General features: G+C 44.1%; 1 protein-coding gene across 15 annotated transcripts in view; it reads left to right on the top strand.

The window, feature by feature from the left end:
- LOC138675902 (synaptotagmin-1) overlaps positions 1-14996 on the top strand; it is a 1081934-nt gene that overhangs the window by 789180 nt on the left and 277758 nt on the right. The gene's annotated exons all lie outside the window — the stretch shown is intronic.

Below are 14996 nucleotides of genomic sequence, written 5' to 3'. Positions count from 1 at the left end.
ATTCAATAAAATGTTGTCACAATTCATAAATGTGATGGAAAGTAAAAAATGGACTTAATTCCTGTCTTGAACTTTTTGTACCTTTTGGCCCTTGTCATCCATACCGCTGATAAAGAATTTACATATCTCAGTGTGTTTTACACAGATGCACAATCCATAGAAAACAAAGCAATGTGAGCAGCCCCCAAAATTATAAAGGGTACCTGTGGTAAAAAAAAAAACGAATACCGCACGTACAAAAACACAAACATGAGAAGGGGGCCTAAAAATTGGCAAATACAATTATTAGAGGAAAATGCAGCACTCCAGTAGATATTCATGATTTATTTACCCATGTCACTAGCCCAAAATTTCCAATAGAAGGTTGAACCATTTCACCTATTTTGCTGATTTTGCAAATCTCAAGCCTGGTAAGATGAAATCGATTCATGTCTTATAGCTGTTGAGTTGAAACTCAAATTAGTCAAACCTGACCTCTAATTCACACATAGCATCTTACATCTTTTTTTTGTGTAGCTAAACCATATCACAAAAAGCATGTGAATAGGTAAAAATAAAATAATGACAACTAAAAATCTTATCAAAATGAAAAATTAAATTTCAACTTAAAATGTTTAACCCCTTTCTACCATTGGACATATTATTCCGTCCATGTGGGGTGGGCCTACTTCCCAAGGAAGGAATAGTACGTCCAGAGCGATCAGCCGCGCTCACGGGGGAACGTGGCTGATCGCGGCCGGGTGTCAGCTGACATCCGGCACTATGTGCCAGGAATGGTCACGGACCGCCCCTGGTGCATTAACCCCGGCACACTGCGATCAAACATGATCGCAGTGTTCCGGCGGTATAGGGAAGCATCGCGCAGGGAGGGGGCTCCCTGCGGGCTTCCCTGAGACCCTCGGAGCAACGCGATGTGATCGCATTGCTGCGAGGGTCTCTTACCTCCTCCTCCCTGCAGGCCCGGATCCAAAATGGCCACAGGGCTGCATCCGGATCCTGCAGGGAGGTGACTTACCAGCTCCTGCTCAGAGCAGGCGCCGGAAAGCCTTCCTGCTGTGCATGTCAGATTTCTGATCTGACACAGTGCACAGCAAAGTGTCAGATCAGTGATCTGTCACTTTACTGTGATGTCCCTCCCAGGGCAAAGTAAAAAAATTTAAAAAATAAAAAATTACATGTGTGAAAAAAAAATAATTTCTTAAATAAATAATAATAATAAAAAAAATTGTTCCAATAAATACATTCTTTTATCTAAATAAAAAAACAATAAAAGTACACATACTTAGTATCTCCGCGTCCGTATAAAACTGTCCCACTAGTTAACCCCTTCAGTGAACACCGTAAAAAAAAACAAGGCAAAAAACAACGCTTTATTATCATACCGTCGAACAAAAAGTGGAATAACACGCGGTGATCAAAAAGACGGATATAAATAACCATGGTACCCCTGAAAACGTCATCTTGTCCCGCAAAGAACGAGGCACGATACAGCTTCATCAGTGAAAAAATAAAAAAGTTATAGTCCTCAGAATAAAGCAATGCAAAAATAATTATTTTTTCTATAAAATAGTTTTTATCGTATAAAAGCGCCAAAACATAAAAAATGATATAAATGAGGTATCGCTGTAATCGTACTGACCCGGAGAATAAAACTGCTTTATCCATTTTACCAAATGCGGAACGGTATAAACGCCTCCCCCAAAAGAAATTCATGAATAGCTGAATTTTGGTCATTCTGCCTCACAAAAATCGGAATAAAAAGCGATCAAAAAATGTCACGTGCCCGAAAAGGTTACCAATAAAAACATCAACTCGTCCCACAAAAAACAAGATGTCCCATGACTCTGTGGACCAAAATATGGAAAAATTATAGCTCTCAAAATGTGGTAACGCAAAAAATCTTTTTTGCACTAAAAAGCGTCTTTTAGTGTGTGACGGCTGCCAATCATAAAAATCCACTAAAAAACCCGCTATAAATAGTAAATCAATCCCCCTTCATCACCCCCTTAGTTAGGAAAAATTAAAAAATTAATAAAATGTATTTATTTCCATTTTCCCATTAGGGTTAGGGCTAGGTTTAGGGTTATGGCTAGGGTTAGGGTTAGGGTTATGGCTAGGGTTAGGGTTAGGGCTAGGGTTAGGGTTAGGGTTGGGGCTAGGGTTAGGGCTACAGTTAGGGTTGGGGCTACAGTTAGGGTTAGGGTTGGGGCTAAAGTTAGGGTTCGGGTTGGGGCTAAAGTTAGGGTTAGGGTTTGGATTACATTTACGGTTGGGAATAGGGTTGGGATTAGGGTGAGGGGTGTGTCAGGGTTAGGGGTGTGGTTAGGGTTACCGTTGAGATTAGGGTTAGGGGTGTGTTTGGATTAGGGTTTCAGTTGGAATTGGGGGGCTTCCACTGTTTCGGCACATCAGGGGCTCTCCAAACGCGACATGGTGTCCGATCTCAATTCCAGACAATTCTGCGTTGAAAAAGTAAAACAGTGCTCCTTCCCTTCCAAGCTCTCCCGTGCACCCAAACAGGGGTTTACCCCAACATAAGGGGTATCAGCATACTCAGGAAACATTGGACAACAAGTTTTGCGGTGCAATTTCTCCTGTTAATCTTGGGAAAATACAAAAGTAGGGGCTAAAAAATAATTTTTGTGGAAAAAAAAGGATTTTTTATTTTCACGGCTCTGCGTTATAAACTGTAGTGAAACACTTGGGGGTTCAAAGTTCTCACAACATATCTAGATAAGTTCCTTGGGGGGTCTAGTTTCCAATATGGGGTTACTTGTGGTGGGTTTCTACTGTTTAGTTACATGAGGGGCTCTGCAAATGCAACGTGACGCCTGCAGATCAATTCATCTAAGTCTGAATTCCAAATGGCACTCCTTCCATTCCGAGCTCTGCCATGTGCCCAAAAGGTGGTTCCCCCCACATATTGGGTATCAGCGTACTCAGGACAAATTGGACAACAACTTTTGAGGTACAATTTCAACTGTAACCCTTGGAAAAATACAAAACTGGGGGCTAAAACATAATTTTTGTGAAAAAAAGATTTTTTTATTTTCACGGCTCTGCATTATAAACTGTAGTGAAACACTTGGGTTTAAAGTTCTCACAACACATCTAGATAAGTTCCTTGGGGGGTCTAGTTGCCAATATGGGGTCACTTTTGGGGTGTTTCTACTGTTTAGGTACATTAGGAGCTCTGCAAACGCAAAGTGACACCTGCAGACCATTCCATCTAAGTCTGCATTCAAAATGGCACTCCTTCCCTTCTGAGCTCTCCCATTCGCCCAAACAGTGGTATCAGCATACTTAGGACAAATTGGACAACAACTTTGAGGTCTAATTTCTCCTGTTACCCTTGGAAAAATACAAAACTAGGGGCTAAAAAAAATTTTTGTTGGAATTTTTTTTTTTATTTTCACGCCTCTGCGTTATAAACTGTAGTGAAACACTTGGGTGTTCAAAGCTCTCACATCACATCTAGATGAGTTCCTTAGGGGGTTTACTTTCCAAAATGGTGTCACTTGTGGGGGGTTTCAATGTTTAGGCTCATCAGTGGCTCTCCAAATGCAACATGGCGTCCCATCTCAATTCCAGTCAATTGTGCATTGAAAAGTCAAATAGTGCTCCTTCCCTTCCGAGCTCTGCCATTTGCCCAAATAGTGGTTTAACCCCACATATGGGGTATCGGCGTATGCAGGACAAATTGTATAACATCTTTTGGGGTCCATTTTCTCCTGTTACCCTTGGTAAAATAAAATAAATTGGAGCTGAATTAAATGTTGTGTGAAAAAAAGTTAAATGTTCATTTTTATTTAAACATTCCAAAAATAAACTTTTTGAATGTGGTTTTGAGCACCTTGAGGGGTGCAGTTTTTAGAATGTTGTCACACTTGGTTATTTTCTATTATATAGACCCCTAAAAATTACTTCAAATAAGATGTGGTCCCTAAAAAAAATGGTGTTGTAAAAATGAGAAATTGCTTGTCAACTTTTAACCCTTATAACTCCCTAACAAGAAAAATTTTGGTTCCAAAATTGTGCTGATGTAAAGTAGACATGTGGGATATGTTACATATTAAGTACTTTTGTGACATATCTCAGTGATTTAATTGCATAAAAATTCAAAGTTGGAAAATTGCAAAATTTTCTAATTTTTTTCCAATTTTCCATTTTTTTCACAAATAAACGCAGGTAATATCAAAGAAATTTTACCACTATTATGAAGTACAATATGTCCCGAGAAAACATTGTCAGAATCACCAGGATCAGTTGAAGCGTTCCAGAGTTATAACCTCACAAAGGGTCAATGGTCAGAATTGTAAAAATTGGCCCATTCATTAACGTGCAAACCACCCTTGGGGTAAAGGGGTTAAAAAATCTGTTATGCAAGGCTATATGATCCTGCTGATTTCAGAGGGATGCATTTTAAAGAAGCAAGACAACTAACTGTAGCAGAAGCCTCCTTGCTGTGTATGTGCATTAGGACAAAGACCGCTAACACCTGCCCCTTTGCTAAGGTTTAAGTGGGTCACCAGCCACAGATAATAATAATAATAATAATCTTTATTTTTATATAGCGCTAACATAATCCGCAGCGCTTTACAGTTTGCACACGTTATCATCGCTGTCCTCGATGGGGCTCACAATCTACATTCCCTATCAGTATGTTTTTGGAGTATGGGAGGAAACTGGAGTACCAGGAGGAAACCCACGCAAACACGGAGAGAGCATAAAAACTCCTTGCAGATGTTGTCCTTGGTGGGATTTGAAACCAGGACTCCAGCGCTGCAAGGCTGCAGTGCTAACCACTGAGCCACCGTGCTGCGCTACAGATATGCAGTCACTCTTTTAATCTCTGCAGGATTTTGAGAAAATTGACTGGGCCTATGTAGCGAGGCGGAAACTTAATGGACTCAACTTGCAGCCTGATGTTACGGGTAGAGAGCCACACTAAATCGCATGTCTGCCACTAGCAGGGGGTAAAGTAGCCCAGCCATGGAGACAGATTCTTGGCTCAGGAGACACATGCCCGAATATAAGCCCCGACATCACGGGCCATATGCTGCCACCAGTACATCCTTACCAGAAGCTCAGATGTCCTCTTGGTCCCAAAATGTCCACCCACCCTGGAGGAGTGAACCCAAGAGAGAACCTCCGGTCACAAATTAGATGGCACAAAAGTCTTGCTCGGGGGCACAGACTCTAGCAAAACCGGGGCCACGGTCCTCAGGCTCTCTGAAGGGACAATTAGCCGATGCCCCTCCACCTCCTGTACTGAAGACACCACAGAGTGAGAGAGAGCATTGGCACGGATGTTCTTCTCCTCGGAAAGATAATGGAAAGTAATGTGGAACCAGGAGAAGAACAGGGACCATCTAGCCTGGTGAGAGCTTAGCCACTGGGCAATCTGCAAATAAACCACATTTTTGTGGTCAGTAAACACTTGGAAGGGAAAACAAGCCCCCTCTAGGAGGTATCTCCATTCCGAGAAGGCCAATTTTATAGCTAGCAACTCCCTGTCCCCGATGGAGTAATTCCTCTCCGAGGGTGTAAAGGTCTTGGAGAAAAAGAAGCAAGGATACTTCCGACCTTGAGCATCCTTTTGGAAGAGGACTGCTCCTGCACTGACAGATGAGGCATCCACCTCCATTATAAGCGGCTTCTCTACATCTACATCTACATGTAGAATGGGAGCGCTAGCAAAATTGGACTTAATAGAGAGGAAGGCCTTGGAGACCTCCTCCGACTACAATTTGGGATTTGCTTCCTTCTTGGTGAGGGCAACCAGGGGAGCTACCAAACTTGAGAAGTGAGGAATGAAATGGTGATAATAGTTGATGAACCCCATAAAGTGCTGCACCGCTTTGAGAGAATGGGGTTCCTGCCAGTCCATAACTGGCTGTAGCTTGGCGGGATCCATAGCCAATCTTTGCGCCAAGATGATATAGCCCAGGAAAGGCAAGGAATCCTGCTCAAACACACACTTCTCCAACTTGGCATAGAGGGAGTTTGCCCGTACGAGGTTGAAGACTTTGCAAACATCTCTCCGGTGGGAGTCTATATCTGTAGAATAGATGAGAATATCATCCAGATAGACTACAACCGAGGTGGAGAGCATATCCCGGAAGATGTCATTCACAAAGTCTTGGAAAACAGCTGGGGCATTACAGAGCCCGAAGGGCATCACCAGATATTCATAGTGCCCATCCCTGGTGTTAAAAGCCGTCTTCCATTCGTCCCCCTCACGGATGCGAATCAGGTTGTAAGCACCCCGCAGATCTAATTTAGTAAATACCCTTGCTCCCCGAAGCCTATCGAAGAGCTCAGATATCAAGGGCAAAGGATACTGATTCTTAACGGTGATAGCGTTAAGACCCCTGTAGTCTATGCATGGACGTAGTTCCCCATTCTTCTTCTGCACGAAAAAGAACCCTGCCCCAGCAGGCGACACTGACTTCCTGATGAACCCTCTTGCCAGATTCTCTTGAATGTACTAAGATATTGCCTCCATCTCCGGGAGAGATAATGGATAGACTCGACCCCGGGGAGGCTCAGCACCAGGCAAGAAATCAATAGGACAGTCATAGGGGCGATGGGGCGGAAGGGTCTCTGCCTCCTTTTTGGAGAACACGTCTGCATAAGACCAATATTGCTTGGGGAGAGAGGATAGATCTGCGGGTACCTCTGTAGTAGCAACCTGAACGCACTCCCTCTGACACCTACCCCCATAAGATTCACCCCATCCCAGAATTCTGCCTGAGGACCACTCGATGTGAGGAGAGTGGTACCGTAGCCAAGGTATCCCCAACAGGACCTCATCAATTCCCTCAGGAATGATGAGCAGAGATATAATCTCCTGATGGGATGGCGACATGGACAGAGTGAAAGGGATGGTCTGGTGTGTTATCTGCGAGGGCAGTGTCGACCCATTCACCACTCGTACCGTTACTGGTTGAGGTAGCATAACCAGGGTATTGCGTGATGTTGGGCGAAGGCAGAAGACATAAAATTGCCCTCCACCCCAGAATCCATGCAGAGCTCTAACGAGTGGGAGGATGAGCCTAACGTTATTGTCCCCTTAAAGAACAATTTGGAGGCAAACGTCGCCGTGTCTAGTGTACCTCCACCTACTACCACTAGACGCTGGCGTTTCCTCGACCGCTGGGGACATCTGGTGGCAAGATGTCCTGACTGCTGGCAAACATGACAAACCTGGAGTGCACGAGCGGTCCGGGACTTAGATCCCGCTCGTGACACTTCCTTGGCCTCATGTGACTCAGGAGCCTGGACTGGAGATTCCAAAGGTTTGGCGAAGGTGGGAGCCAGCCGAAACCTTTGCCTACACTGGGCTCGCTCTAACCTCCGCTCGTGAAAACGGAGGTCAATACGAGTGGATAGTGCTATTAATTCCTCCAGTGTGGCAGGAATCTCCCTAGTGGCCAGGGCATCCTTAATGTGGTCAGCCAGCCCCCTCCAAAATATAGGAATAAGGGCTTTATCCGACCACTCCAGTTTAGATGCTAGGGTGCGGAATTGGGCGGCAAAATGGCTGACCAAGGACGAGCCCTGATTCAATGCCAACAGTTGGAGCGCCGTATCATGGGTGACACGAGGTCCTAAAAAGACCTGTTTCAGAGTGCTCAGGAATAACAGAGCACTATGCACCACATGATCGCCACGCTCCCAGAGCGGCGTAGCCCACTCTAACGCCTTGTCCGACAGGAGAGACACGATAAACCCCACCTTTGCCCGTTCTGTAGGGAAACGAGAGGCCAGAAGCTCGAGATGTATAGAGCACTGACTCACGAAACCCCTGCAAGACTTTCTATCACCAGAAAAATTTTCTGGCAGCGGGAGGCGAGATAGAGTCGGTACAGGGGTGGCATTGGACAAGGTAGCTGCCGCCACGCTAGCAACCTGAACAGCGACAGCAGTGGCATCCATAGCTGAGGTTGAACGCTCTAGAGCTGCCAACCTTCCCTCCAGCTGCTGGATGTACCACTGTAAACGCTGTTCGTCCGCCATTTACTAGCCAGATCTTGGCGCTAGTATTATGTTAGGACTGGCGGAACGCACCAAGTTTAAGATGTAATGGTATTAGGTGCGTTCGCAGTCCGAGGTCCACCGTGCAGGTGAAAACCCTGCTGCTAGTAGAGACGGACGATATGGCGGTACAATGTGAATACACACATGGGTTATCTTCACCCTGTGTGAAGGAAGCGAACCCTGTTGCGTCACAGGGCCACGGTACCGCACCAAGAGCGCAAGCAAGGAGTCTCAGAACTCAATCCCAAGACTCAGGATTTGAGTTCATAAAGACCTCATGCGCTCGACACCGCTACTGGGGTGTCAGAGAGACAGAAATAATATTATTTAAGAAGCACGAGAGTGCTTGCGGTGCTACAGTGGCGGACGCCACTAACCACCCAGGCTTGGGTCAGGAAAGCGCAGAGAAAGCGCATGACGCCGCACTGGCGGTCACAGCAATTAGATGCTGTAATGTGTGTAACGTGCTGATGGCTTGGACAGGCGCTAGATAGCTACCATCATTCGCGAACAGTCAACAACTCTAGGAATGGGAAAGATTTAGGAGCTTTCATCCATCGACATACATCCATCTACACACACACATTATCAAGTCAATACTAGCGCATGGCCGTGCAGCCATGCGAGCCTTAAGTAGTTGCAGCACATTTAGGACCTTCAGAGAAGGACCAATGGAGTTGCTGCAGTACCTGCGCATGTGACCCCAGATCTCCACTGAGAGATCTTGCCCTGTGCATGCTCAGAGTGCAAAGCAAGACTTAGTCCTAGCACCTACAAGGACCTTCCAAGAAGGACCAATGACCTAGCTGCAGTATCTGATCATGTGACCTTCAATCTCCACTGAGAGATCTTACTCTGGGCATGCTCAGAACGTGAAAAGCAGGACTTAGTCCCAAAAGCGTCTGCTCGCCGCTGCCCAGCACTGACTTCAATGGCAGAAGCAGGAAATGCAGCAGTAACTCTTATCACAGAGTCAGACTGAGTGAGACGCTGGGATCGACATCTCCGCTGAGCAGGTTCCACTGCGGCAGGAGAAGAATGGGAGACCGCAGTGGAGATGGCCCGAGATTCCCCCTTTGCAGAGGTAGGAACTCGACCCCTAACATACATACACATTTAGGCATACATATACAAGCAAATATACACTTACAAGCATTTACACACATACACGCATATGTACACATACCATGCATACACACATATACAGACATACACATAAAAGCATATATACGCACATATGCCATGCATACATACACATACAGGCATATACATACAGGCATATATGCACACATATACCATGCATACATACATATACAGGCATACACATACAAACATACAGTGGGGCAAAAAAGTATTTAGTCAGTCAGCAATAGTGCAAGTTCCACCACTTAAAGAGATGAGAGGCGTCTGTAATTTACATCATAGGTAGACCTCAACTATGGGAGACAAACTGAGAAAAAAAAATCCAGAAAATCACATTGTCTGTTTTTTTATCATTTTTTTTGCATATTATGGTGGAAAATAAGTATTTGGTCAGAAACAAACAATCAAGATTTCTGGCTCTCACAGACCTGTAACTTCTTCTTTAAGAGTCTCCTCTTTCCTCCACTCATTACCTGTAGTAATGGCACCTGTTTAAACTTGTTATCAGTATAAAAAGACACCTGTGCACACCCTCAAACAGTCTGACTCCAAACTCCACTATGGTGAAGACCAAAGAGCTGTCAAAGGACACCAGAAACAAAATTGTAGCCCTGCACCAGGCTGGGAAGACTGAATCTGCAATAGCCAACCAGCTTGGAGTGAAGAAATCAACAGTGGGAGCAATAATTAGAAAATGGAAGACATACAAGACCACTGATAATCTCCCTCGATCTGGGGCTCCACGCAAAATCCCACCCCGTGGGGTCAGAATGATCACAAGAACGGTGAGCAAAAATCCCAGAACCACGCGGGGGGACCTAGTGAATGAACTGCAGAGAGCTGGGACCAATGTAACAAGGCCTACCATAAGTAACACACTACGCCACCATGGACTCAGATCCTGCAGTGCCAGACGTGTCCAACTGCTTAAGCCAGTACATGTCCGGGCTCGTCTGAAGTTTGCTAGAGAGCATTTGGATGATCCAGAGGAGTTTTGGGAGAATGTCCTATGGTCTGATGAAATCAAACTGGAACTGTTTGGTAGAAACACAACTTGTCGTGTTTGGAGGAAAAAGAATACTGAGTTGCATCCATCAAACACCATACCTACTGTAAAGCATGGTGGTGGAAACATCATGCTTTTGGGCTGTTTCTCTGCAAAGGGGCCAGGACGACTGATCCGGGTACATGAAAGAATGAATGGGGCCATGTATCATGAGATTTTGAGTGCAAACCTCCTTCCATCAGCAAGGGCATTGAAGATGAAACGTGGATGGGTCTTTCAACATGACAATGATCCAAAGCACACCGCCAGGGCAACGAAGGAGTGGCTTCGTAAGAAGCATTTCAAGGTCCTGGAGTGGCTTAGCCAGTCTCCAGATCTCAACCCTATAGAAAACCTTTGGAGGGAGTTGAAAGTCCGTGTTGCCAAGCGAAAAGCCAAAAACATCACTGCTCTAGAGGAGATCTGCATGGAGAAATGGGCCAACATACCAACAACAGTGTGTAGCAACCTTGTGAAGACTTACAGAAAATGTTTGACCTCTGTCATTGCCAACAAAGGATATATTACAAAGTATTGAGATGAAATTTTGTTTCTGACCAAATACTTATTTTCCACCATAATATGCAAATAAAATGTTAAAAAAACAGACAATGTGATTTTCTGAATTTTTTTTTCTCAGTTTGTCTCCCATAGTTGAGGTCTACCTATGATGTAAATTACAGACGCCTCTCATCTTTTTAAGTGGTGGAACTTGCACTATTGCTGACTGACTAAATACTTTTTTGCCCCACTGTATATACACACATATACCATGCATACATACACATAAAAGAATATACACACATTCCATGCATACATACAGGCAAGCACATATACACATACCATGCATATACAGGCATACACATATATACCAGGCATACATACACATACAGGCACATATACACACATATACCATGCATACACACACAAGCATATATACACATACAGGCATATACACACAAATACCATACATACATACAAGCATATGTACATACAGATATACAAGCATATATACACATGCAAGCATATATACACATATAGGCATACACATACAAGCATATAAACACACACATACAGTACAGACCAAAAGTTTGGACACATCTTCTCATTTAAAGATTTTTCTGTATTTTCACGACTATGAAAATTGTAAATTCACACTGAAGGCATCAAAACTATGAATTAACACATGTGGAATTATACACTTAACAAAAAAGTGTGAAACAACTGAAAATATGTCTTATATTCTAGGTTCTTCAAAGTAGCCACCTTTTGCTTTGATGACTGCTTTGCACACTCTTGGCCTTCTCTTGATGAGCATCAAGAGGTAGTCACCGGAAATGGTCTTCCAACAATCTTGAAGGAGTTCCCAGAGAAGCTTAGTACTTGTTGGCCTTTTTGCCTTCACTCTGCGGTCCAGCTCACCCCAAACCATCTCAATTGGGTTCAGGTCTGGTGACTGTGGAGGCCACATCATCTGGCGTAGCACCCAGTGGAACCAAAGACCTCAAATTTGGACTCATCAGACGAAAGCACAGATTTCCACTGGTCTAATGTCCATTCCTTGTGTTCTTTAGCCCAAACAAGTCTCTTCTGCTTGTTGCCTGTCCTTAGCAGTGGTTTATTAACAGCTGTTTTACCATGAAGGCCTGCTGCACAAAGTCTCCTCTTAACATTTGTTGTAGAGATGTGTCTGTTGCTAGAACTCTGTGTGGCATTGACCTGGTCTCTAATCTGAGCTGCTGTTAACCTGGGATTTCTGAAGCTGGTGACTTGGATAAACTTATCAGAAGCAGAGGTGACTCTTGGTCTTCCTTTCCTGGGGCGGTCCTCATGTAAGCCAGTTTCTTTGTAGCGCTTGATGGTTTTTGCCACTGCACTTGGGGACACTTTCAAAGTTTTCCCAATTTTTCGGACTGACTGACCTTCATTTCTTAAAGTAATGATGGCCACTCTTTTTTCTTTACTTAGCTGCTTTTTTCTTGCCATGATACAAATTCTAACAGTCTATTCAGTTGGACTATCAGCTGTGTATCCTAGGGTTGAGCGAAATGGGTTGGTCATTTTCATAAGTCGCCGACTTTTGCCAAAGTCGGGTTTCATGAAACCCGACCCGATCCCTGTGTGGGGTCGGCCATGCGGTACGCGACTTTCACGCCAAAGTCGCGTTTCAATGACACGAAAAGCGCCATTTCTCAGCCAATGAAGGTGGACGCAGAGTGTTGGCAGCGTGATGACATAGGTCTCAGTCCCCACCATCTTATAGAAGGGCATTGCAGTGATTGGCTTGCTTTCTGCGGCGTCACAGGGGCTATAAAGGGGTGTTCCCGCTGACCGCCATCTTACTGCTGCTGATCTGAGCATAGGGAGAGGTTACTGCCGCTTCGTCAGAAGCAGGGATAGCGTTAGGCAGGGTACATTAACCCCCAAACCGCTTGTGCTGTAGCGATATCCACTGTCCAACACCACCTTTTCTTAGCAGGGACAGTGGAGGCTAGATTTTTTTTTCTCAGCGCTGTAGCTCATTGGGCTGCCCTAGAAGGCTCCCTGATAGCTGCATTGCTGTTTGTATACCGCTGTGCAAACCAACTGCTTTTTTCAAAGCACAAATCCTGTTGCTCCTTCCTTTCTGGACAGCTATCTTGTTTGTTTGTCCACACTTTTGACTTTTTTGTGCAGCAGTCCACTCCTTGTTATTGTTGCCTGCCATACTTTGCTGAGATTACTGCAGGGAGATAGTAATTGTAGGACAGTCCCTTTTTTTTGTTTCGTTATATCTCTTCAAGCCACTTTCTGCCACAGAAAATATACTCTAATACAGTGGCCCAGATTTATTCACTAGTCTCCCTAAAGAAAAAAAAAAGGGTGCAGATTAAAATTGGCAAATGTGTATCAGTGGCAGTCCTGTGTGTGGCATCTGTGTCTCATTTTCTGTCACAGAAAACATACAGTCTAACAGTGGGCCTGATTTCTTGCCAATTCTCCCATAAATAAAAAAAAAATAGTGGGAGATTAAGATTGGCAATTTTGCCTCAGTGCCAGTGCTGTGTGTGGCATCTCTCTCTAATTTTGTGCCACATTAAACCTAGTGTGTAATACTGGGCCAGATTTCTTTTAAATTCTCCCTGAAAAAAAAAATAGTGGGAAATTAAGATTGGCATTTCTGCTTCAGTGCCACTCCTGTGTGTGCCACCTGTCTCAAATTTTGTGCCACATTAAACCTAGTGTGTAATACTGGGCCAGATTTCTTTTAAATTCTCCCTGAAAAAAAATAGTGGGAGATTAAGTTTAGTATTTCTGCTTCAGTGCCAGTCCTGTGTGTGCCACCTGTCTCAATTTTTGTGCCACATTAAACCTAGTGTGTAATACTGGCCAGATTTCTTTTAAATTCTCCCTAAAAAAAAATAGTGGGAGATTAAGATTGCATTTCTGCTTCAGTGCCACTCCTGTGTGTGCCACCTGTCTCAAATTTTGTGCCACATTAAACCTAGTGTGTAATACTGGGCCAGATTTCTTTTAAATTCTCCCTGAAAAAAAAAGTGGGAGATTAAGATTGGCATTTCTGCTTCAGTGCCACTCCTGTGTGTGCCACCTGTCTCAAATTTTGTGCCACATTAAACCTAGTGTGTAATACTGGGCCAGATTTCTTTTAAATTCTCCCTGAAAAAAAAGATAGTGGGAGATTAAGATTGGCAATTCTGCCTCATTGCCAGTGCTGTGTATGCCACCTGTCTCAAATTTTGTGCCACATTAAACCTAGTGTGTAATACTGGGCCAGATTTCTTTTAAATTCTCCCTGAAAAAAAAAATAGTGGGAGATTAAGATTGGCATTTCTGCTTCAGTGCCACTCCTGTGTGTGCCACCTGTCTCAAATTTTGTGCCACATTAAACCTAGTGTGTAATACTGGGCCAGATTTCTTTTAAATTCTCCCTGAAAAAAAAATAGTTGGAGATTAAGATTAGCATTTCTGCTTCAGTGCCACTCCTGTGTGTGCCACCTGTCTCAAATTTTGTGCCACATTAAACCTAGTGTGTAATACTGGGCCAGATTTCTTTTAAATTCTCCCTGAAAAAAAAAATAGTGGGAGATTAAGATTGGCAATTCTGCCTCATTGCCAGTGCTGTGTGTGGCATCTGTCTCTAATTTTGTGCCACAGAACATATACTGTATAAGAGTGTGCCACATTTCTTCAATATTCTCCCAGAAAAAATAAAAAGGGGGAGATTTTTATTGGTAGTGTCTGCATCAGCGTCAGTCCTGTTAGTGGCATATCTGTCTGCCACTGAAGCTGTGTACTGTTATACATTGGGCCTGATTTTCCCTGCAGTCTCACCCACCTATAAAGGGATATATAAATCCAACAGAAGTTTGAGTTCACCTTGTAACTGGTTTTACAGTAACGAATACCGTTAGTTTGGTTACGTTTTTCAAACAATGAGGAAGTCTGGTGGAAGAGGTCGTGGCCGTGGGCGGTCATTGCCAGCTGGTAATGATGGTAGTGGTGGTGGAGCATCAGGTGGTCGTGGGAAAAGCAATATAGCACCTAAGTCTCGAGTTGTTGAGCCAGGTTCGTCGTCTGGCTACACAAGGCCTTGAACGCTCCCTTTTCTGGGAGTAGGAAAACCGCTTTTAAAGCCAGAGCAGCAAGAACAAGTTTTGGCTTTCCTTGCTGACTCAGCCTCTAGCTCTTTCGCCTCCTCTTCTGAAACTGCTAAATGTAAAAGCAGCGTGTCGTTAGTGGATGTTCACGGTCAGGGACAAGTCAC

This window comes from Ranitomeya imitator, chromosome 4, assembly GCF_032444005.1.
Source record: "Ranitomeya imitator isolate aRanImi1 chromosome 4, aRanImi1.pri, whole genome shotgun sequence".
NCBI lineage: Eukaryota > Metazoa > Chordata > Amphibia > Anura > Dendrobatidae > Ranitomeya > Ranitomeya imitator.
This window is presented reverse-complemented; position numbering and strand designations above follow the sequence as displayed.